Source organism: Lissotriton helveticus, chromosome 12, assembly GCF_964261635.1.
Source record: "Lissotriton helveticus chromosome 12, aLisHel1.1, whole genome shotgun sequence".
Taxonomy (NCBI): Eukaryota; Metazoa; Chordata; class Amphibia; order Caudata; family Salamandridae; genus Lissotriton; species Lissotriton helveticus.
The window spans coordinates 688,778,277-688,803,734 of NC_136073.1; the positions used below are offsets into that span (position 1 = coordinate 688,778,277).

General features: G+C 48.6%; 1 protein-coding gene across 5 annotated transcripts in view; it reads right to left on the bottom strand.

Moving 5' to 3' along the window:
- MTSS2 (MTSS I-BAR domain containing 2) overlaps positions 1 to 25,458 on the bottom strand; it is a 350,756-nt gene that overhangs the window by 196,818 nt on the left and 128,480 nt on the right. The window lies entirely within an intron of this gene.

Consider the following 25,458-nt stretch of genomic DNA (forward strand, 5'->3'; position numbering starts at 1 on the left):
GCAAACACCTCACCGGCTGCTGCAGAGCACCAAATGGCCTGAGCATTCATTTCTCTTAATAATTTTGGGGAAAGTAAATGGCAAGGGCTTTGTTGCAATTTCGGAAAGTTCCTTAATCACAGACTCAGACAGCTGTTATCTTCTAAGTACCTGCAGGAAACCCTCTGCTTTATTTTTAAGAGTAATCAGATGCAAGAGATTTTTTTAACCTCTGTGTGGCTGGCTATGGAAAATTTGTTTAAAAAAAAACATACCATTTATAAAGATTAGAAATATATTGACTTCAATGTGGATACCTTAATATATTTGCTTTTCATTCAGTGTTTTGATTTTTTTTTTAATTTCTTTTTAAAAGTTTTTTTTTTACAAACAAGCATGGGTATAGCCAATTGCTTAGCATTCAAATTTTATAGGTGAGACCTACTGGCTTCGCAAATAGTTGTTTCTAATTGCCAATATTTAACTGTCATCTGGCACATGATAGTACGAAATCCTTGAAAGTCAGAAAAGGGTACAAACAAGACACGTTGTGTCTTCCCTATCCCAGGAAAGGTTCCACACAAAGAGTTATTGTGGAAAACCATTTTATAGCCAATAGTTCTCTGGTTGACATCACAGAACCCATGGTGGCTCAGCTGACAACATACTATGTCTCATCAATGTTCCTCCTAATTAACAGTCCCTTTAGTCGAGTCACCAGTATCTATAGAAACTACAGTATGCTGTAGGTCTGCTGCTTCAAACTGAACCTCCAGCTACTGGAAGGCCACAGTTACAGAACCCAGCACCTGCATCTGCAGGATAAAGGCTCTATGCAATGTTATAATCTCTTTATAGTAAAAACCCTTATGGAATACCAGAAAGGATTAATATGGTGATAAATTCACAGCTGGTAAAATGGGATCTTAGTCAAGTTGTGGCATTATAAAAAGATCAATATAATATATTATTCTTATTCTGACGTCACAGAGCTCTATTTTGTTTACACAGCTTGGTCATTTTATAATGATCTACTTCTTTAGTTTACATCACTGTGTTCGTCTTTCTACAGGCACGTTCTGGTGGGATATGGAAACAAAACACAGCTGACTCTCTGCCTCTTTATGTTGGCCTCCTAAAACCCCCACCCCAGCCCAGGTCCCTGGAAACCGCTACATGATCTGTGTCTGTTTCATCAGGTGCACTATGTAAACTCATGTCGGTTGTGTATACCAACAATATGAAGTGTTTTAGTGTGTGTTTGTATGTGTGTGTGTGTGTACATATCAGGCTGTACCACTTACCACAGTTTCCGTGACGTTACACTGCGCTGAGTCTGTGTCTCTGATGCCAAAGAGCTCTTTCGTACCTTAATGTAACCTGAAAAGGCAGGTGCACTGTACACAGTCGTATTGAACCCAGCAGTTGAAGTGCATAAAATACGATGGGAACAGTGAATCTGAATGTATTGGTGGAGGGATCAGTGAGTGTCGGGGCGGGGACAGAGACATGGCTAAAAAGAACAAAATATTCTCCAATTCATTTGTTTGCTTTTTACCTACCAATAAATACATATATATTATAACAAGCACACCTTCAATGAAAAATAAATGTAAGTTAAAGTCATCAGTCGGAAATGCAATCTTTTATTTTATGAAAGCTCAGTTTGTACCGTAGATGTCTGTGTATGAAACAATACAGTCATAGACTTAGGTCTGGTTGGCGCAGTGAGGATTAAAGATGTGCATTTATTTACACTGCTTCGAGATGCCAGCCTGCAACTGAAAGCACTGTGAATAAGCCAGGTATTGTTTTAACATTGTATTGCACACAGTGTAAGACAGGCTGTCACAAAATGTTCAAAGAGATTTACAAACTCAGCTAAAAGGGTTTCCAAAATATATATGCTTAGAAATACACAGACTATAGAATAATAATAATAATAATTCTGAGCTTGTAAAGCGCCTGGTTACACTTGCCAGTGTGTCCCCGCGCTGAAATGGACTGAGTAACACCCCAAACAGAACCATGAGCCGTCGGCAATTAAGACTTTGGTAACAAATATGTTTTAAGTTCTCTCCGGAACACCGCCTCCAAGGTCTCCACACAGAGCCTGAGCGGAAGATTGTTCCAGCTGCGGGCAGCCAAAGAGCGGAAGGATCTTCCCCCATGCGTGCCCTGTTAATCTTGGGAACATGCAACAATACCGCACCTTGAGACCGCAGGAGCCGAGTGGGCTTGTACGGCTTGATCAGGCTGCGCAAAAATCTGGGGCCCTTCCCCTTAATAATCCTATGACTAACACAGAGAATTTTAAACTGAATACGTTCCCTTATAGGCAGCCAATGCAGTGCCTCTAAGGCCTTTCTAGAGGGAGCTCTTCTGGGCAGCAGCAGCACCAGACACGCAGCTGCATTCTGTATATGCTGCAGTCTTTGAAGGCACTTCACATTCGCTCCTAGATAGAGGGCATTCCCATAGTCCAGCCTGGAGGTGACCAGGGCATGGACCAGGGCCCTTCTGGCTGAGAATGGGAGCAGATCAAGTGTCTTTCTCAGACTGCGGAGAATACCAAAGCACGTCCCTGCAACGCGCCGAGTGTGGTAGTCCAAGGAGATTTTAGAATCAATCCAGATACCGAGATTCTTAACATGCTCCTTCGGTGTAGGTAAAGGGCCCAGGGTGTGGGGCCACCATGCAGAGGTCCAAACAGAGGGGGACTTGCCAACAATTAGCACCTCCGTTTTGTCCCCATTCAATCTGAGACAGTTATCAGACATCCATCCCGCCAGATCTTGAAGGCAGGATGCGAATCTGCTGGCTGCGTGCTCAGCCGGCTGTGTCAGGGCCACAACCAGCTGAGTATCGTCGGCGTATGTCACCACCTCCACCCCATATTGTTCGGTTATTGAGGCCACAGGCGCCACATACAGATTAAACAGGGTGGGGCTGAGGCTAGAGCCCTGGGGAACCACTTGCTTTAGGTCAAAAGCCGCTGACCTATGTAAGCCCTGCACAACATAGAAGCTACGGTCATGAAGGAAAGACTCTAGCCATGTCCATGCCTTCCCAGTCACTCCACCCCTCCTCAGACACTGCAGCAAGGTGTGATGTGCCACAGTGTCGAACGCGGCACTTAGATCGAGAAGAATCAGTGCTGCTGTCTGACCCTCATCTGCGTATTTCCGTAGAGCCTCTGTAGAGAAGAGGAGGGCAGACTCGGTAGAGTGGCCAAAGCGGAAACCCGCCTGAGCTGCTGAAAACCTTTTATTATAAATTTCCATTAGACGGATGCACTCCAGACTCAGCTGGCAACACTCTTACATTACCTCTCAAAAAGAATACATTTTTATGACCATGAAGCCTCAAGTGACTCCATCAATTAAAACCATATACTGTCTGTCAAGCAACCTTTAAATTTGCTGATTGAGCAATTGTACACACTTACATTTCTTTCAACTAGCAGGCACCCTGGGGAGAAGACTTGTTTATTCTTCTCTCTGTTTCGTTCCTTGGCTTTGCAGTACAGGACACCCACTCTCTTCTCTTTCAGCGAGATGCACCTGACTACTTACTTACTTATGTCTACTAGCACCCCTGGGGTCTAGGCCGTCAACCAGGACTCTACAGCCGTATCTGTCTTGGGCTTTTCTTTCAATCTGACTCCAGGTGTAACCCATCTCTGTGCAGTCCACCTCAAGGCCTCGTGCCAGGTGTTTCTTGGCCTTCCTCTTTCCTTTTCCCTTGAGGGATCCAGGTTAGGGCTTTCTTGGTGTTGTTTGATGCGGCTTGTGGAGGGAGTTAGTCTTTTCAGGATTTCTTCAAGAGCAGAGAGTTTGGAAGTATGCTGCCATAAGTTATTTTTGCTGATGGTACTTGGCCAGCATATTTGGAGGATTTTCCTCAGACAGGTGTTGATGAAGGTCTGAACTTTGTTGGTGGTGGTCACTGATGTCGTCCAAGTTTCTGTTCGGACCAATTTTACTTTAGTGTTAAAAAGCCTGATCTTCGTTTGCAGTGTTAGGTTCTTGGAGCTCCAGATCATCTTTAGCCGAATGAAGACAGTCCTTCCTTTGCCAATTCTTGTCTTGATGCCAGCGTCTGTACCACCCTGCTTGGTGACACTGCCCAGGTAAGTCAAAGTCTTAACTTCTTTCAGTGCATCCCCTGCAAGAGTGACTGCAGTTGTACTGGCCGGGTTAGCCTTCAGGATCTTGATTTTTCCCCTGTGGATGTTGAGGTCAAGTTGTGCTGATGTGGCTGCCACATTGTTGGTCTTCTCTTGCATCTACAGATGGGTAGTAGTGGAGTGGAGTAGTGTGGCTCACTGGTTAGAGGCGGCAGGCCCGAGAGCAGAAGTCGGCCCGGGACCAGGGTTCAATTCCCGACGCGGCAGGGTGGTGGACCTTGGTCAGCTGACTCGATAATTCTCGCTTCGGTGCTTACTCTAATCAGGGGTTCCACTCAGCAACTCTGGGCATTAGCTTGTCTAATCTCCACAACGGCCCCACCAATTCCGGGGATGCCTGGCTCCACCTTGGGGACTCCCAGCAAGGGACCATCCCACAGGGAAAGCCAGGACGGGTTCCCCAGAGTTATACAGCGCCAGGAGACCTATGGACGGGTAGCAGTGCGCTTTACAAGCTCAAAACCATAACAACAACACAACATGGGTATGAGAGAGTAGGGTCAGGTCGCATGCAAAGACCAGGTCATCGAGCTGAGTCCCAGGCATCCAGAGGATCCCATTTTTGTTCTCCTGGCTATGGATATCTTCATGATCCAAACTATGATCAGCAGGAAGATAAAAGGTGAGAGCAAACAACCCTGACGGACTCCGGTCCTGACCTAGAAGGATCCTATAAGTTGGCCTCCATGGACTATCTTGCAGGTCATTCCCTCATAAGAGTTCCTGATGATTCTTACGAATTTAAGTTGGCCTCCATGGACTATCTTGCAGGTCATTCCCTCATAAGAGTTCCTGATGATTCTTACGAATTTATATGGCACACAGCAGTGGCGAAGAGTTTCCAAAGGGTTTCTCTGTCTACGCTGTTAGATGTCTTCTCCTACTCCATGAAGTTGACATAGAGGAGGGAGTTCCATTCCATCGACTGCTCAATGATGATGAGCAGCCTTGCAATCAGGTCTGTGCAGGATATATGTTTGCGGAAGCCAGCATGCTGGTGTCACAACTGAGCGTAGACATGTTCCTTCATTCTGTTCAGGATGACTCTTGAACACCTTGCCTGGTTTAGATAGAATAGTTATCCTTCTGTAGTTTAGGCAGTTAAATATTCATGTGAAAGCCACCAATAACCTTTCAGGAACTGTTGTTTTTTTAAAGTAAGAGTACTGTTTTTGTAAAAAGATTGGGAGCATCTTTCCAAATAGACCCCCTACTTTGACCACTGAGTCGACAGTTTTCTTAGACAGTCCTGTATCTGCAATTGCCCTAAAAGGGTAGAGGATTAATTTATAGTAGTGCAAAGCTTACAAGACTCAAAATGGAACATGGCAGTTCCTGAATGACAACTAACCTTTAACTAGACACAGTACCGAATAAAGTCCATTCATGTGTAGAAAACAAATCAACCATGTGATCACCTTGGACAGGTCAATTACCTGCATGGAAAAAAATCAGAAATACACAAACCCCAAGATTTTTAACTATGGGTCTTTCTTAACAGGTCTTTCTTAACAGATCTTTCTTAACACATTGATAGGATTAGAAGAGAGAGCGGGAGAGCAGGTAATATTTATTTGTGAGATTAAGTGCCTCAACAATAGCCATAACCAGGAAATAGAGGTCTGTGACCCTGTAATGTATTTCATCTGTAAACTATCTACAGTAATATGGACATGTTGCTCAGGTGGTCTAGATCCTGACAAATTATAGCAATGAAGCACTTTGTATTCTGTGATACATAACCCCAGACCAATGTTTTAAAAAAAAATCCTAGTCTTGATTCCACTTCATGCTTCTACCCCTCTACCCTTCCAGTCTATTTCACTCTCAAATGCTTTTTTCCATCCCTGCTTTCTCCCTGTATCACTGTTTTCCTATCTTTCTCTTCCTTTCTTCTCCCTTTTCCTTCTCTTTATTGTTCGTGATCAAAATTTGATGATGAAAAATAAGTTCTGGTTCCCAAGTGCAAACAAGTATCGGTGCCCACTACCTGCAACCAAGACACATATTAAGCAAAGGTGCTGCCCTTCTCAAATCAAGACATGCAGACATCTCCTGCTTTCTCCCCATTAAAAAAGTCCTAGAGTCCTCCACCCAGCCCTGCTAAAAGACATACTTGGCACCCTTCTATCAGTCCCATGTAAGATCCACCTAGTGTCAAAAAACTGGAGTCTTGGCCATTACGGCATTTAGGCCACGCCAGGTTTGCTGCCCACTACCCGTCCAGAACCATCTGGTGTCATACTCCCAGACACATGGAAAACATGCCTGGCTTCCTGCCCCTTCCTAGTTCAACAAATGCACTGTTCCCCTAACATTGAAATCATGCCTGGGGCCCTTCAAACAGCTCCGGTTCAAAGCATACCTGGGGTCCTGCTCGAAGTCCCAATGAAAACATACCTAGTGCCCTACCATTATATATGGTGCCCTCCCTCCGCCCAGCTTAAAAAAGACATGGCACCCTCTTAAAAACATACCTGTCACCCAACCCCGACCTCACTCCAAATATACCTAGTGCCCGGCCCTCAGCCCGACTACAAGCATCCCTAATGCCCTTCTCAAACATATGTGGTGTTTTCCCTCTTACAGAACCCTACGTCACACTGCATCCGGTTCGTCACCCGCCCGGTGGTAACAGTTCCTTTTCTCTTTCTTTCCGTCTCCGGACCCCACGCTCCCTCCGCCCACAGACGTTAGCGCGCGAGCCACACTACATGGAACGTGCTGACAGTGACGTAGTTAGTTACCCCGGGTCAGGGAAAGGTAAGCGCGGGGGTGGCGGCCGATGGCCGACTTGCTCTGGGGGGTGGGATGGGGGGTTGGTTGGAGGGGCTTGGGGTCTGGCAGGCGACGGACGACTTGTTCTCAGGGGGCGGGTGGATGGTAGTAGTCGCCAGACACGATTTACTCACCCCCCCCCCAAAACAGTGGCTGCGCCTCTATGGTGCTGATGGTGCCTCTTCGAATGTTGGTGGCACGTGGACGCCTTCCATGGGCTTTGGACTGCTGCGCACTAACAGCCTGATTCATCAAGCTGATTTGCGCTCGCAAAGGGCCAGATTCTGAGAATCTGGCCCTTTGCGAGTGCGATTTTTGCATTTGGGATTCATCATCCCAAATGCAAAAATCACTATTACCGAAATCGCATATTTGCGAGGAATTGGATTTAAAGGAATCTCTAATAGAGATTCCTTAAATGCAATTCATCAACCAATTAGAAATAGCGAATTCGCAATATTTGGTCTCAATTTACCACCAAGTCTGACTTGGTGGTAAATTGCGAAAATAGTGTAAAAAGCACTTTGATGCATTTTTTTCTTTTGCATGTTACACACACACATGTCCTTTGGACATGTGTGTGCGCAACACCTGTTCAAATGTGCATTTAAGGGGTGCTACAGGGTGTTCTTTGGACACCCCTGGCACCCTTAAAATCGCTATCTTATTTGCGAGTAGCAAATTGCTACTCGCAAATAAGGGATACTCCCCATTCATTCCTATGGGCCTTTTGGCCCATAGGAATGAATGGGGAGTTATTCCTTATTTGCGAGTAGCAAATTGTTACTCGCAAATAAGGAATGTGTAGGAATTGCTATTTATTTAGCAATTCCTACATGAATACCGTTTTGCGAGTCCTCAATAGCGATTCGCTATGATTCGCTATTAGGGGCTCGCAAAACGGCCCGTTGATGAATCAGGCTGTAAGTGCTGAAGGGATTCACAGGTGCTTAGCACTTATTCATTCTGAATAAATGCATGTGTTTATACATTTGCGTCACAGCATGCCAAAGTTCAAAACCCGACTTCAGTTCAGTACTCTTTTCGATGAAAACAAGATAACACTTTTTAAATATATAATTGTACATAAAAGAAACCACGTTGCAATTATGAATTAATGAATGGTTTGATTAAAATGAATTAAATGAATTAAAATGAATGAATGGTTGATGTGCTCGTGAACGTGGTCCCCCAGTGAGCTGGTCCGGGCTCTGCATCATTCATCAGTGATTATTTGGAGCCTCTGAGGAAGGGTACCGCCAGTTTTAACCGCTACCGCGTTTTCCCGCTGTGCGCTGATTTTTGAAAATCGCGCTGTTTATGACAAAGCCAGCTCGTCTTCCGCGTAGCGCAGGTAACGCCCATGACGAGCTGGCTTTGTCATTAGCGTCGAAGGGGTTAATGAAACTACTTTCTGGTCCGTTGAGGTGAAAACTGCAGGATTTTACTAGTCAAGCAGCGGTCAAGGGGCTCATGTTCCTTGTCTGCACGATGGCCCTGGCACCCTTGTGACGTCGTTGCTGACAGCTTCAGGCGATGGCAGCTCGTGGCCCAGACAGAAATCTTGAATGAGTCAGAGAGACCTTGGAACCATCCGAGGGCAGAAGGTGATAAGGGAAGTGGCAGACACTGCAGTGACGATAAGAGCTCCTGTGCTAGACGCAGGCTTCCTGCAGTCCAAGCCCCAGACAGGCCTCAACGGCGAGGCCCTCTCATAGATACAGAGGAACTGACAGGAAAGGAGGACTAGCTTCTAGACTGCCCACGCCCTGACCACTGGTCAGCCAAAGTACATTCTGGGCAAAAAAAACAACAGGTAAGTAAAGTAAAGTAAATCCACATTTGTAAAGCGCACAATCACCCGTAAGGGTCTCTAGGCGCTGGGGGCCGTCAGGAAGATTAAGCAAGCTATTGCCCAGAGTCACATGGTGCTGGGCTAATCTGCCGCCGGTGCTGGGGATCGAACCGTGATCCCCAGATTCCGGAGTCAGTCGCCCTGGCCGCAGCGCCACACCTCTTCCTACAAGCACCGGAAAAGCCAATAGGTCTCGCCTAAGCAAGATCTACTGGCTTTATGAATTTGTCATTTAAAAAAAATATATATTTTAATTGGGTTTTTTGACAGACATATATAACAATTAACATTTAGACATTTTGCTTTGTCCATACAGGGTGACATTCCATTAGGCTTGGGTGCAGTTAGCATGGGTTACAAACGTTTGAGCTCCCTGTTAAACCTATTCTCAAACATATAACACGGTAAGCTATATAATACAGGGGGTGGCAAAGGCAACACAGACAGAAGGTGGGAGAGAGGGGGGCACAGGTCACACGAATGAAGATGGGTGGGAGTGAGGGGACCAACGACAATACGGACAGAGGGTGGGCGAGAGAAAAACAAAGGAAACACGAACAGATGGAGGGGGGAGCAACACAAACAGAGGGTGGGAGTGTAAAGGAGGTAACACAGAAAAAGCATGGTAGGAACAACAGATACGCAGAAAGTTAAGGACTCCCAGTCAAAAAAGGCTAATGTCCTCAAGCTCAACATACACGTATGAATTACATTAGATTAGAATAATCATATAGATGCCCAAAAGATTAAAATACATGCTCCACTGTGAAAGACGGTACAAAAGGGGGTGGTGATGGACAGAGCATCTGAACCAATCAAACACTCACACCCAGTCAACAGATCTGGGTTTAATCCATCACCGTTCTTTAGCCCACTCTGCCGCCCCAGTTCAGACATGGCCATATGCAAATCAATCTGACCCTGTGCCTCATGGGAACAGTCCAGCCTGAACTGCCAAGCCATTTCTTCCCTGGACCGGAAACAAGCTTCCTAGGGCCGGTTTCTGGCATTACAGCCGTCTTCAGCCAGGCTTGCTTGAATCCAGTGGCAAAGTGAGCAAGGGACTCACGTCTGAGCATACCCTGCCAACTTATGGCGAACAAAGCGGTACAAAAGGGGGTGGTGATGGACAGAGCATCTGAACCAATCAAACACTCACACCGAGTCAACAGATCTGGGTTTAATCCATCACCGTTCTTTAGCCCACTCTGCCACCCCAGTTCAGACATGGCCATATGCAAATCAATCTGAAAGACAACATCAAAAATGGAAACTTTAAAAACAAAGAGAATATAACTAACGAAATTAAAATATCTTCTTCATTTAATTCAGGTACAGTATACACAGAATCTCATATATATCCAAAGACAATCGACACAACTGGCTGTTCACACAGCTGGGGCAAGGTGGTGTACTCACCCCTTGCTTAGATATAGTATACCTACGTCTAAACCTATATCTGGACACATAGACACCTATAAGTCACTCCTATGGCAGGCCTTTACAATCCTGGAGGCAGAGTGCTTGGTTTTATGTGAGATGGTGCTCTAGCATGAGCTGAGCCTGTCTGCGGTGTTGGGACCAATTCCTTGATGCTGTTCCAGTGATACTGCCATACCATATACTCTTAAGTGCATTATAATCCTTGCGGTTAATGCTAACTTTGGTTTGGCTTTATCAAAACATGTCGTGTTTGGTGTCATACACTTTGGAATACTACCCCCTCGCCAGTCCTGGTGATGGTGATAGCATCCCACCCTTCTAGAGGGAGAAGACATGTTACTTTACTCAAAACGCGGTTAACCCTAACCAGAGCCCCAGCATCACAAAATGGACGCTGCTGCCACAGACACATGTCTGGCCTCCTGCTGCTGACCGAAACTTGGCAGAGGACGCCTGGACAAAGGGTTTCCTGTCACAGGGAGGTGTCACACCACCCCAGACAGGAGATAGTGGATTGTAGCAGGGAGGGTTGAAAGAAACTAGACACTGCCTGGGGCGCACAAGGTGTCCCTGGGCAGATTCCAGTCAAACCGGTTCTGGGGCACTCCAGCCCCAGTCCTGGCGCGAAACTGGACAAAGGAAAAGGCGTGTAACCACCCCCTTCCTGGGTCCCACCCATAGGAGGGACCTAGCAGGTAATCCAGCCCCTTGATTTGACTTAAAAGTAGTCGCTGTGCAGATGCACATCAGATTATCCTGACTGAAACTTGTGAAACGAAACTCTGGACTCTTCGACATCCCACTCGACGTGGAAGACTGAAGAATCTCCCTTGTGGTCAAGGAGTGACCACCCTGTGCAAACAGGCACCATCCAGCACCTCGACGTTTGCTTTGTTGCAGTTCCCGCCGGAACTCGAGCGACAGAGATCGACAAGACCCAGCGTGCCTGCCTTCTAACAGCCCGATCCACAGTCCTTGCAGAGCTGAGACCCGTGGAGGCGACCTGAAGCGTGGGGCCGGCCATCTTGGAAAAACTACGAAGCGCTGACCGTGCAGCATCCGAGGCTCCCTCGAAGCTGTGCATTGGAGTTTGAGAAGCTCCAGCCCGAGCAGCTTTTGCACCGAAGCTCACCCCTCCACACTCCTCTAGTGCTGCGTGGGGCCCTTTTGCATTTTTCTGCTCGACGCGTTGGTCCGGTCGCTTGCCCGTTGGCTAGTGGCCCCAGTACCGACGAACCTTTGAATTTGCTCTGCTAGTCTGGTTGCTCCAGACTGGCCCTCGCTCCCCTGAAAAGGAGCACCCGCTCAGAATCTCAGACCATGCTGGTCCGAGCAAGAAGCCATCTTCGAATCCTGCGTGGGTTGCATTTGCCAAGGCCTGTTGACTCCGATCTTGAAGCCGACACCGCCGACAGCGAGAGCCTTCGTGGGACAGCTAGTGATTCACTCCAGGACATCCTCGGTGCCCCAGAGACCACGTGGCAGCGGAGACAAGCTTCACGACAACGACCTGATTGCGCCCGACATTGCCTGGTTCCTTCCTGGTTCCTTCCTGGTCACTGGCTAGTGACCCAGACTCTGTCCCCTCTGCTTTCAGGTACTCTACATCTTGATCCACCCTTGAATCGCACCGAACACTTCTCTTCTGGACGCCTGCAGCATCTTCATCTCCAGGCACCCTAGATCTTCGTGACGAAACCCGACACATCTTTGCACCTGTGCACCCGCTTCCTGTGGGTGAGGTAACTCTTGAACGCCGGTGCTCCTGTAGTGGTTTACACCTCTAGTGTCTAAGTCTAAAGTTTTGTCCTTCTAGTCCAGTCGGAAGACTCTTAAAACTGTAACTCAATAACTTTTACGCACCATTAACTTTGCATTGGTGCATGCGTGTGCTTCCTGCACTGCACCGAAGCCCGCGGGCTACTCCTGTCCTAACTGCTGTTAGTCCAGTGTAGTCCCAGCGATTCCCAAGGCCCTAGGCCTTACCCCCGATCGATTAGTGATTGTTATACCACTTTTTTGATATATGGTTTGAGTGGCCACCGGCCTCATCCATAACTGTGCAACTTGTATATGCTATACTGTGCTTTTGTTTAAACGCTTGTGCTTCATTGCTCATAAAGAGTAGTGGGGATTATTCTGAGAATAAATACATATATTTTTATAATATATAACTTGTGTGGTGTCCTTTCATTTGATATTACAGGATTGCATATGGTAAAACAGCTGGCTTCACATGTCCTCTTGAGTTAAGCCTTTAGGCTGCTTAGTCCATGCTACCCCTAGGATAGCTTGTCTATAAGGTTGACTTACAACCACCACCATAAGGGATTGTTTCAAGTCAAGTCAAGTCAGAATTTATATAGCGCACTACATACCCATAGGGTCTGAAGGCGCTTGAGGAAGGGGGGGAGGTTTACTTATCGAATATCCATGTTTTAAGTTGTTTTCTGAAGGCTAGGTGGTTTTGAGTAAGGCGGAGGTGGATGGGAAGGGAATTCCAGGTCTTGGCCGCTAAGTAGGAGAAGGATCTTCCTCCCATGGTGGTTTTGTGGATGCGCGGAACAGCGGCGAGGGCTTGGTTGGACGTACGCAGCTGGCGGGTGGGGGTGTAAAAGGAAAGGCGCGTGTTGAGACAATCAGGTCCATGTTCGTATAGGTCTTTGTGTGCGTGGGTGAGGAGACGGAACGTAATTCTCTTGTTGACGGGGAGCCAGTGAAGGTCTTTCAGGTGAGCGGAGATGTGGTCTGTGCGGGGGATGTCTAGTATGAGTCTGGCTGAAGCATTTTGGATGCGTTGGAGTTTTTTCTGTAGTTTCGCGGTGGAGCCGGCGTAAAGGGTGTTTCCGTAGTCCAGACGGCTTGTGACCAGTGCGTGGGTGACCGTTTTTCTTGTTTCGGTGGGGATCCAGTGAAATGTTTTTTTGAGCATGCGTAGGATGTTGAAGCATGAAGATGAGACGGCGTTGACTTGTCTGGTCATCGAGAGTGAGGAGTCCAGGATGATGCCCAGGTTCCGTGCGTGGTCCGTCGGTGTGGGGGCTTTTCCTAGGGCCGTTGGCCACCAAGAGTCGTCCCAGGCGGAAGGGGATGAGCCTAAGATGAGGACTTCCGTTTTGTCCGAGTTCAGTTTCAGACGGCTGTGCTTCATCCACTCGGCTACTTCTTTCATCCCTTCGTGTAGGTTGGTTTTGGCGGTGGTTGGGTCTTTGGTGAGTGAGAGGATCAGCTGAGTGTCATCAGCGTAGGAGATGATGTTGAGGTTGTGTTGACGTGCAATGGTTGCGAGGGGGCTCATGTAGACGTTGAAGAGGGTGGAGCTGAGAGATGATCCCTGCGGGACGCAGCAGATGACTTCGGTGGCCTCTGACTTAAAAGGGGGGAGGCGGACTCTCTGAGTTCTTCCAGCGAGGAACGAAATGATCCAGTCCAATGCTTTTCCTTGAATTCCGATGTTTCTGAGGCGTTGTATCAGGGTGCTATGGCAGACTGTGTCGAAGGCTGCGGAGAGGTCAAGGAGGATAAGGGCGACTGTGTCTCCGTTGTCCAGTAGTGTTCGAATGTCGTCTGTTGCTGCGATGAGGGCGGTCTCGGTGCTGTGTTTGGCTCGGAAGCCAGACTGTGAGGAGTCGAGTGATTTGTTGGTTTCGAGGAAGGTGGCGAGCTGATTGTTAATGGCTTTCTCAATGACTTTGGCAGGGAATGGGAGGAGCGAGATGGGGCGGTAGTTTTTGAGTTCGGTGGGGTCAGCTGTGGGTTTCTTCAGAAGGGCGCTGAGTTCGGCGTGTTTCCAGCTATCCGGGAATGTGGTGGAGTTAAGGGAGTGGTTGATGACATCTCGGAGATGGGGTGCGATAATGGAGTCTGCTTTGTTGAAGATGTGATGGGGGTTCATCAGGCGAATGGTCTCTTCTGTGGTGATTGGGTTCCATTCGAAAAGGATATTCGGAGGAGGTAACGGTTCGGAGGTGAGTGGGGTGGACTGGTTTACAGGTTGGTTGTCAAAGCTGTTATGGATGTCGGCGATTTTGTTATGAAAGAATGAGGCAAGGGAGTCGCAGAGGACTTGAGAGGGGGTGATGTCGTTAGAGCTGGCGGTAGGGTTGGTGAATTCTTTGATGATGTTAAAAAGTTCCTTGCTGTTGTGGCCGTTGTTGTCTAGTCGGTCTTTGAGTGCTGATTTCTTGGCTGTCCGGATTAGTTGGTGGTGTTTGCGGGTTGCGTTTTTGAAGACGGCTTGGGTGATAGTGTTTGGGTCTGTTTTCCAAGTTTTCTCAAGGGAACGACAGAGCTTCTTGGATTTCTTAAGGTCATCGTTGAACCAGGGGGCGTTCTTGCTTCCTTGCTTGATTTGATGTTTTTTCAAGGGTGCTAATTTGTCGGCGGTTTGGGTTAACCATTGTGTAAGGTTGATGGCGGCTTGGTTAGGGTTCGTTGAATAGGCAGGGGGTTTTTGAAGAAGCGATGATGAGATCTGGTCGATGGTTATTTTGTTCCAATTTCTTCGCAGAGTTGGTTGAGGGTGGTTGTGGATCGAGGTCTTATTGTAAATAAAGTGGATGCAGCTGTGGTCCGTCCAGTGGAGGGGTGTGGTATGAGTGAAGGAGATATGCTTGCTGGAAGTGAAGATCGGGTCGAGTGTGTGTCCTGCATAGTGTGTGGGGGTGTTAACAAGTTGTTTGAGTCCGAGATTGGCGAGGTTGTCCAGAAGGGTGGTGGTGTTACTGTCGTTTCTCTTTTCCAGATGGAAATTGAGGTCTCCCAGTAGAATGTATTCTTCCGAAGGGAGGGCGTGTGGGGTGATAAAGTCAGTGATGTCTTCGCTGAATTTTGTACGGGGTCCTGGTGGCCTGTAGAGGAGGGTGCCCCTAAGTGTTGTCTTGGGGTCGGTGTGGATCTGGAAGTGAAGGTGTTCGGCGATAGCGAGGTTGTCATCTGAGCTGGTTGAGACGCGGATGGTGTTCTTGTGGACGATGGCGATGCCTCCTCCTGTTTGGATGGGGCGGTCCTTACGGGTGATCTTGTAGCCGTCCGGGATGGCTATGGTGATGTCTGGAGCTGAAGAGGCATTCATCCAGGTTTCTGTTAGGAAGGCGATGTCCGGAGAAATGGTGTCGAGTAGATTCCAAAGGTCGATGGCGTGTTTGTGAACCGAGCGGGTGTTGAGAAGGATGCATTTGAGGTGGTTGGTGGTGGCTCTCTGTTTGGTGTTTGTGGATTTTTGGTTTGGGACTTGACGCAGGTGAATTTGCAGGAGTAGCAGGTGAAGGGTCCATGGGTGTGTCCTGGTGCTGCTTGGGCGCAGTTAGTCAGTCGGCCGGGGTTGAGTGCAAAGAGGGAGGAGGCGTCGTATGTAATGCGGGGAGGATGGGTGGAGCGGGGACCAGGGGGTCTGGCCCTGGGCGCGGTCCAGGCGCGGACGGGCGTAGACGGGCTTACCTTTGGCGAACCTTCGGCGCGACCGCAGCGCGTGGACGCTGCACGTTGGTACATCTGTCGTAAATGGAGAGTGGAGGGGGGCGGAGCGTGGGAGGGTCAGCTGGGAGGCGGGAGCGGGGGGGAGCCACGAGTGACCAAACAACAAATGGAATGCCAGGAATCGAAACTGGGGCACAGTTACACGACGCGACCACAATGAGGAGTCTAAAATAAACAAACAAACCAATGCGGCGCAACTTCTAATAAATGAAAATGAAGAAGCTATGCAACGATACCAGGCGCTGTTTTCGCTTCGAGGCGCTAGTGGACGAAGTCGGGAGCAATCACGATACCAGGCGCTGTGATAGCTTTGAGGCGCTTGTGGGCGAAGGGCGATACAAGGTGCCCACAGAACTGTGGACATCATACATCAGGGGCCAACTTCTCACATTGGTGAGCAGCGGTACGGATTTGAGCGTTGCTGTTGTTTTACCTTTGCAATCTTATATCAAATTGAAAGATCACATTAAGTACCATGGGTACATATTAATAAAAGCTTAGCATATTTAAGTTCTACTGAACTTAGTAGTTGTAGGTAGAAGGGCTTAGCACACCCTGACTACAACTCACTAGCAAGGTACAGTAGGAAAACACTTAGTGTAGGTAGGTGCACCACTTATACCACACTAGAGTCATGTCTGGCACAGGTGAAGCTGGAAGCTCTCTACCTGTGATGATTGACCCTCCACAGGCAACCTCAGACTATGACAAATTCAGCCATAGACTTGAGTCTCTTGTGCACTGCAAGGAAGCTGAGAAAGGGTAACAACCCTACCATTCCAATCCTGATAGCCATCCTAGAGAAGGATGACCTTGAGAACGCTAGAATAGTTCCCTCAGGGTCAGGAGAAGGAGCGAATCACCCAGAGACTGAAAATACCTCCCCAGAAGTAGAAAATGAGGAGGCAGACCCTGAATCAGAAGGTGAAGAGTCAGATCATGATCAGAGGGATAACCAGGTACCAGTTGGAAGGCTTAGCCAAGCCAATCTGGTCCTACATGGGAATGGAGAAGGGAATCACTTCCCCAGATCCAATAGCAGAATTCTCCCAGGCAATAGAAGAGAGAGAACTCCTTCCAGGGATTCTCACATTTCTAGTGCCTCAAGAGAATCTCAGAGGGGAATGACTTCTCCTCAGAGGAAAAAGCACAGGGCCAGGATGAGAGCTGTTAATCTCCAAATAGAGAGGGAAGAAGTAGCCCTGGCCCAAGCTAAACTTGCTCTTGCAAGAGAGCAGAAATTAAGTGGGGAGACTCCCACTGGTGGCAGCATTATCCCTAAGGATAAAGACAGGTCCTATGATCATAGAAACCTGAGTACGATTGCGCCCCCCTACAGAGATGGGGATGATATCCACAAATGGATAACTGCTCTGGAGAGGGCCTTCATGGTACAGCAGGTCCCTCAAGATCAGTGGGCAGCAATCTTGTGGCTCTCCTTTTCTGAGAAAGGGAGAGATAATCTCCTCACTGTTAGACCTGAGGATGCTAAAAACTACTCTGTCTTGAAGAGTGCTCTTATTGAAGGGTTTGGCCTAACCACTGAGCAATACAGGTTGTTGTTCAGAGACACCCAAAAAGCACAGATTCAAGACTGGACTGATTTTGTTGATTGTGCCACTAAGGCTCTGGAGGGTTGGTTGCAGGGAAGTAAAGTCTCAGACTATACAGGATTGTACAATCTTATAATGAGAGAGCAGATCCTTAATAACTGTCAGAACCAGCAATTGCATCAACACCTTGTGGACTCAGATCTGACCTCTCCCCAAGAATTGGGTAAGAAGGCAGACAAATGGGTCATAACAAGGGTTAAGCAGAAACCCCAGAACCAAGGAGGTGATCAGAAGAAAGCAGACCAGAAGGGTGGAGATAAGAAAGAAAAAGACCAGAAGTCTTCTACAGGCTCCCAAAATAGTAATAAGGAGGGTGGTTCCCAGAATGGTAACAAGACAAAGAAGAATGATGGCCCAAAGAAACCTTGGTGCAACTTTTGCAAGTCCACTTCTCATTGGGGAAGTGAATGCACTAAGAGAAATCCAGTTCCTACCACTGCAGCCCCTAAGGCATCTGCACCCCCTAGTACAGTTGGCAGTGGTAGTGCACAACCCAAGGCTATAGTGGGGTTAACCCTGGGTACTGAGATGGAGTCTGGCTTAGTCAGAATCCCTACTCAGGCAATTCTGATCTGTGAGGGGGACATAGCTATGTCCTCTACTATAAGTCCTAATAACTTGGGCAAGTACAGGCAGACGCCTTTAATTAATGAGAAACTGGCTCAGGCCTACCGGGACACTTGTGCCAGTGTCACTATGGTGACACCTAACTTTGTGGACCCTGAACAGATGATACTAGGTGAGAACTACCTAGTGACCAATGCTAGCAATGTCACTACTACACATAGTGTGCCTGTTGTTAACTTCTCCTGGGGAGGGGTAACTGGCCTCAAGAAAGTTGTTGTTAGTGTAGACCTCCCAGTTGACTGTTTGTTGGGCAATGATCTTGAGGAATCCTTATGGTCAGAAGTGGAGTACAGGACTCATGCAGAAATGCTAGGGATTTCAGCACCTGGTCTTGCTGTAACCAGGTCCCAGGCCAACAAGTGCCTACCTGAACCTGTGGTGGATCTTGAAACTATAGACCAACCACAACCCAAGAGAAAGAGCAAGAGGGTCAAGGCAGTGCCTTCCCACTTGCCCCCAGGTTGAGGATCAGACCTCACAGGAGGGTGATTCTGTGATCCAAGAGGAGACTGTCCTTGAAGAACTGGAACCTGATCAGGTTGAGTTTCTGGGGACAGGGTTACCCTCAAGGGCATACCTGGGGCAGGCTCAGTTAACTTGCCCTTCTCTTGAACCCCTCAGACAGCAAGCTGCTGCTGAGGCTGATGGGAATGCTCAAGGTACCCATAGAGTGTATTGGGATGATGGGCTCCTTTATTCAGAGGCTAGAGACCCTAAGCCTGGTGCAACCAGGAGGTTGGTTATACCTCTGCAATTTAGGGTCTTCCTTCTAACCTTGGCCCATGATATTCCCCTTGCAGGACACTTAGGCCAGAACAAGACTTGGGACAGGCTTGTCCCTCACTTTCACTGGCCTCATATGTCACAAGATGCCAAGGAGTTTTGTCGCTCCTGTGTCACCTGCCAAGCCAGTGGCAAATCAGTTGGCACCACAAAGGCCCCCGTTATACCTCTACCTGTGGTGGGGATGCCCTTTGAGAGAGTTGGGATTGACATTGTTGGACCAATGGATCCCCAAACAGCATCTGGGCACAGATTTATCCTGGTGGTAGTGGATCATGCCACCAGGTACCCAGAGGTAATTCCCCTGAGGACCACAACAGCTCCTATTGTGGCAAGGGCCTTGTGAGAAGTTTGCCTGATATATAGTGCTCACTATTCTAGTGATCACTTTGTATCATACCAAACAACCCTTATTGATGATTGGTGGTAAGTCAACCTTTCAGACCAGCTATCCTAGTAGCATGGACACGAGCAGTCTTCAGGCTAAACTCTAGAGGGCGTGTTAAGCCAGCTGTTTTACCATCACATATACCCCTTGAACACCAAGTGAAAGGACACCACACAAGTTGTTATAAAAATATAGGATATTTATTAATAACAGTTCTACCCTGAACTCTTTATGAGTCAGGGAGCTAAGCACAATACAAAACTCTTACGAAAATACTTTAAGTTGCACAATTTACACAAATGCCCGAGGGGCACGAAAAACCATATACTACAAAAGTGGAATGCGAAATACTAGCAGGTAAGTAACAAGATCCAGAGGCTTCAGGATCGCTAGGACTTCACTACTGAACCCTCAGGTTAGGAGCAGGAGGCCTAGGGAGATCGGGTGCAGAGTGTGCACTCTCACGCGGGATGCGGGACAAAGTCTATGGATGCTAGATTTCGTAAAGTTAGTGGTATCGGACGAATCCGACTAGTTAGGCTGAAAACGAAAAAGGATCTGGACACTTAGATAGTGTACCTACGTTGGAGCACCGAAATGCTCGAGTTACCTAGCCCAAGGGCTGCGGCTGCATAGGGTTCAAAAGACGTCAGGAATCCTCGTTACAGTCTATGGAGCCTGAAAGAAGAAGTTGCTGGCAGGCGACCAGTGATGAAGATCGATGGGATCCAAGCCTGGATCGGAGTTGAAGATGACCTGAAAGCAGAGGGGACTCAGTTCTTGATCACTAGCCAGTGATCAGATGGGCACCAGGATGGCACCGGATGAAGGCACCTCGACCAGGTGAGTGGGCGACGCTTGGCTCTGCAGTCTCTCGGACCAGGAGGCGTTGCCTTGGCCAAGGCAAGCCCACGCGGTGGACTCAAGATGGCGTCTGGAGTGGACCAGGAGGGTCCAGGGTGCTCCGCTGTTGGAGGGGAGCAAGGGCCAGTCTGGAGCAACCAGACCAGCGATGGAAGTGTCGTGGTTCGTCGTCAGGAGGGCTACAAGCCAGCAGGCAAGTGGTCGGACAACGCGGTGAGCAGCAAAGAGCAGAAGGGCCCCACGCAGATCTCGTGGATGCTGGGGGGCTGGACTTCGGTGCTGGAGCTGCTCAGGGTTAGGGCTTCTCAAACCCCAATGCACTTACTCGAGGGTCTCTCGGGGGTCGTGCTGGAGAAGCGTCGTGCAGGTCTTGAAGATGGCCGGTCCCACGGGTCTCGTCGCACCCACGAATCTCAGCTGTGCTGGATGATGTAGGTAGAGGTCAGAGATGGCGGGGAATCCGGGTCTCGTTGAGCTGGGCAGTCTGGATCCAGAGGATGGACTTACAGCAAACCGCAAGAGCTTCGATGGTGCCTGCTGGTGCAGGGTGGCTACTCCTTAGCCACAAGGGAGAGTCTTCAGAAGAGTCAAGAGTTCCTTTCGTGGAAAGTAGTTTCAAGATTCAGAATTATCTAATTTGGGAAGGGGGCCTGCTCCTACCTTTATACTAAGAAAAGGGGCTGGCACGCGACTAAGTCCTGCCCTATGGGTGGGACTAGGAGGGGGGTGGTTACACCCCTCTCCTTTGTCCGGTCTCTCCCCAGCTCAGGGGCTGGTGTGCCCCAGGAACTGGTTTGAGACGGCATATGCACAGTGAGCACCGGGGTGCCACTTGCAGTCACCTTCCTTTCAGCCCTGCCTACCTGGAATACACAAAATCCTGTCTGGGATGGTGCTGGCACCGCCCCTGACAGGAAACCCTTTGTCCATGCCTCCGTTGCTGGAAGGACTCCCAGCAGCAGGAGGGCAGACTTGTGTCTCGGTGGCAGCATCCATTTTGTGGAGCTGAGGCTATGTCTGACTTTAACCGGGGTTCACAGTTACATACATGTCGTGTCCCTCTAGAAGGGTGGAATGCTAACCCCGTCGCCAGAATTGGCGAGGGGTTAGTATTCCAATTCGTATGACACCTTACTCGACATGTTTTGATAAAGCTATATCAAAGTTAGCATTTAACCACGAGGATTATAATGCATTTAAGAGTATATGGTATAGCGTTATTATGGAACAGCAATTTGGACTTGGTTCCGCAAGCTGCAAACGGGCTCAGCTCATGCCAGAGCACCATCTCACATAATTCCAAGCACTCTGCCTTCAGGATTGATAAGGCCTGCCATAGGAGTGACTGATAGGAATATATGTGTCCATTTTAGGGTTAGATATAGGAATACTATATCTAAAGCAAAGGGTGTTTACACCACCTTGCCCCAGCTGTCGTGCAGCCAGTTGTGTCTGTTTGGGTGGCCAGCCAGGGGTGGCATAATACATGCTTCAGCCCCTGGTAGGCCCTGGGTACACCTATGCCCTGGATACCTAAGGTATGCTGTACAGGGACTGATAAGGTGGCCCAGTACCAATTGGTAAAATGCACCTAAGGTACATGGTTGTAATTTAGAGAGAGAACAGCTAGGCTGTGGGTCTGATTAGCAGGCCCACAGCCAGGGAAAGTCGTAAATCAGTGAAGCAAAAAGCAAAAATCTGGGGTGGCCATGGGATTGCAGACCCCACTCTCCCCACAGAGGTACCAACTTCATGTCTGGATACTTAAAAGCAATGTGGAAAGAGTGTGGAGTGAACTATAAGTTCACCACACCCTATCATCCTCAGTGCAATGGGCTTGTGGAGAGATTCAACAAGACCCTAAAGGGAATTATAAAAGGATTACCTGAAAAGCTCAGGCGTGGATGGGATATCCTTTTACCCTGCTTACTCTTTGCTTACAGAGAGGTCCCACAGAAGGGGGTTGGCTACAGCCCTTTTGAACTTTTGTTTGGGCACCCTGTGAGGGGTCCATTGTGTCTTGTGAAAGAAGGATGGGAGTTACCTCTCAAAAAGCCTAGACTTGATGTTGTGGACTATGTACTTGGTCTCCGCTCACGGATGGCTGAGTACATGGAGAAAGCATCCAAAAACCTGGAGGCCTGCCAAGAATTACAGAAAGCTTGGCATGACCAAAAGGCTGTCCTGACTGAGTACCAGGCTGGGCAGTAGGTGTGGGTGTTGGAGCCAGTGGCTCCAGCAGCCCTCCAAGACAAATGGTCTGGACCCCACACCATCATTGAGAAAAAGGGAGAGGTCACCTACTTGGTGGACCTTGGCACCACAGGGTGCTCCATGTAAACAGGTTGAAAGCATTTGTTGACAGGGAAGATATGGGTTTACTCATGGCTACAGATGGGGAACAGGAGGAAGAGAGTGACCCTCTCCCAGACCTGCTTTCCCAAAACCCTGATGATGGCTCAGTGGATGGAGTAGCCTTGGCAGGCAGCCTCACTGACCAACAACAGATGGACTGCAGACAGGTGTTGCAAGCCCATAGACACATGTTTTCACTTACACCCAGTCAAACTAACTGGTACACCCATGTGGTGGATACTGGTGACAGTCTGCCTGTAAAGAATAATATCTACAGGCAACCTGACCATGTCAGGGATTGTATAAAGGCTGAGGTGCAGAAAATGTTAGAACTTGGAGTGATTGAGCCATCAGAGAGCCCCTGGGCCAGCCCAGTAGTCCTTGTGCCAAAACCTCATACCAAAGATGGAAAGAGAGAAATTAGATTTTGTGTGGACTATAGAGGTCTCAATGCTGTCACTAGGACAGATGCTCATCCCATTCCAAGGGCAGATGAGCTCATTGATAAATTGGCTTCTGCCAAATATCTGAGCACATTTGACTTGACAGTTGGCTATTGGCAAATCAGGTTAGCTGAGGAGTCTAAAGCCAAGACAGCATTCCCTACCCCCAGTGGACATTATCAGTTTGTGGTGATGCCCTATGGTTTGAAGAATGCACCTGCCACCTTCCAAAGGTTGGTGAATCAAGTCCTTTCTGGGTTGGATGACTTTTGTGCAGCATATCTAGATGATATTGCTGTCTTTAGCTCTACCTGGGAGGATCACCTGATCCACCTGAAGAAGGTTCTGGAGGCCCTGCAAAAGGCAGGCCTGACTATCAAGGCTACCAAGTGCCAGATAGGACAGAGTAAGGTTGTGTACTTGAGCCACCTAGTAGGTGGAGGCCAAGTTCAACCATTGGAGAGCAAGATCCAGGCCATACAGGACTGGGCTCCTCCAACTACCCAGACACAAGTCAGAGCCTTCTTGGGCCTGACTGGGTATTACAAGAAATTTGTAAAGAACTATGGGTCCATTGTGACACCATTGAATGATCTGACATCCAAGAAGATGCCCAAAAAGGTTCAGTGGACAGTTAGCTGTCAAAGGGCATTTGATGACCTGAAGAAGGCCATGTGCTCTGCACCAATCCTTAAGAGTCCTGACTACTCCAAACAGTTCATTGTTCAAACAGATGCTTCTGAGTTGGGGGTGGGAGCTGTGCTTTCACAACTTAATGTAGATGGTCAAGACCAGCCCATTGCTTTCATTAGCAGAAGGCTGACCCCCAGAGAGAAACGTTGGTCAGCCATTGAGAGAGAGGCCTTTGCTGCGGTTTGGGCCCTGAAGAAGTTGAGGCCATACTTGTTTGGTACTCACTTCCTAATTCAGACAGACCATAAGCCCCTCTTGTGGCTCAATCAGATGAAGGGTGAAAACCCCAAACTACTCAGGTGGTCCATTTCCCTACAGGGGATGGACTTTACAGTGGAGCACCGCCCAGGGACTGACCATGGTAATGCAGATGGTCTCTCCAGGTACTTCCACTTAGAACATGAAGACTTATCTGGTCAATGTTAAGTTTAATTTCCGTGCGTTTGGGGGGGGGGTTGTGTAGGAGAGTATGGTCTGCTATCCTCTGGTCACCCCAATTTTTGCTTCACTGGTTTTCGACTTAATGTGGCTGTGGGCCTGCTAATCAGACCCACAGCCTGCTGTTCTCTCTCTAAATTCACAGACATGTACTATAGGTACATAACCAATTTGGTACTCAACACCTTGCCAGCCCCTGTACCATGCACTATAGGTGCTCAGGGCATAGATGCATCCAAGGCCTACCAGGGGCTGCAGCATATCTTTTGCCACCCCTGGCTGGTACTTAAATCAACACAACTGGCTGTTCACACAGCTGGGGCAAGGTGGTGCACTCATCCCTTGCTTAGATATAGTATACCTATGTCTAAACCTATATCTGGACACATAGACACCTATAAGTCACTCCTATGGCAGGCCTTTACAATCCTGGAGGCAGAGTGCTTGGTTTTATGTGAGATGGTGCTCTAGCATGAGCTGAGCCTGTCTGCGGTGTTGGGACCAATTCCTTGATGCTGTTCCAGTCATACTGCCATACCATATACTCTTAAGTGCATTATAATCCTTGCGGTTAATGCTAACTTTGGTTTGGCTTTATCAAAACATGTCGTGTTTGGTGTCATACACTTTGGAATACTACCCCCTCGCCAGTCCTGGTGATGGGGATAGCATCCCACCCTTCTAGAGGGAGAAGACATGTTACTTTACTCAAAACGCGGTTAACCCTAACTAGAGCCCCAGCATCACAAAATGGACGCTGCTGCCACAGACACAAGTCTGGCCTCCTGCTGCTGACCGAAACTTGGCAGAGGACGCCTGGACAAAGGGTTTCCTGTCACAGGGAGGTGTCACACCACCCCAGACAGGAGATAGTGTATTGTAGCAGGGAGGGTTGAAAGAAACTAGACACTGCCTGGGGCGCACAAGGTGTCCCTGGGCAGAGTCCAGTCAAACGGGTTCTTGGGCACTCCAGCCCCAGTCCTGGCGCGAAACTGGACAAAGGAAAAGGGGTGTAACCACCCCCTTCCTGGGTCCCACCCATAGGAGGGACCTAGCAGGTAATCCAGCCCCTTGATTTGACTCAAAAGTAGGAGCTGTGCAGATGCACATCAGATTATCCTGACTGAAACTTATGAAACAAAACTCTGGACCCTTCGACATCCCACTCGACGTGGAAGACTGAAGAATCTCCCTTTGTGGTCAAGGAGTGACCACCCTGTGCAAACAGGCACCATCTAGCACCTCGACGTTTGCTTTGTTGCAGTTCCTGCCGGAACTCGAGCGACAGAGACCGACAAGACCCAGCGTGCCTGCCTTCTAACAACCCGATCCACAGTCCCTGCAGAGCTGAGACCCGTGGAGGCGACCTGAAGCGTGGGGCCGGCCATCTTGGAAAAACTACGAAGCGCTGACCGTGCAGCATCCGAGGCTCCCTCGAAGCTGTGCATTGGAGTTTGAGAAGCTCCAGCCCCGAGCAGCTTTTGCACCGAAGCTCACCCCTCCACACTCCTCGAGTGCTGCGTGGGGCCCGT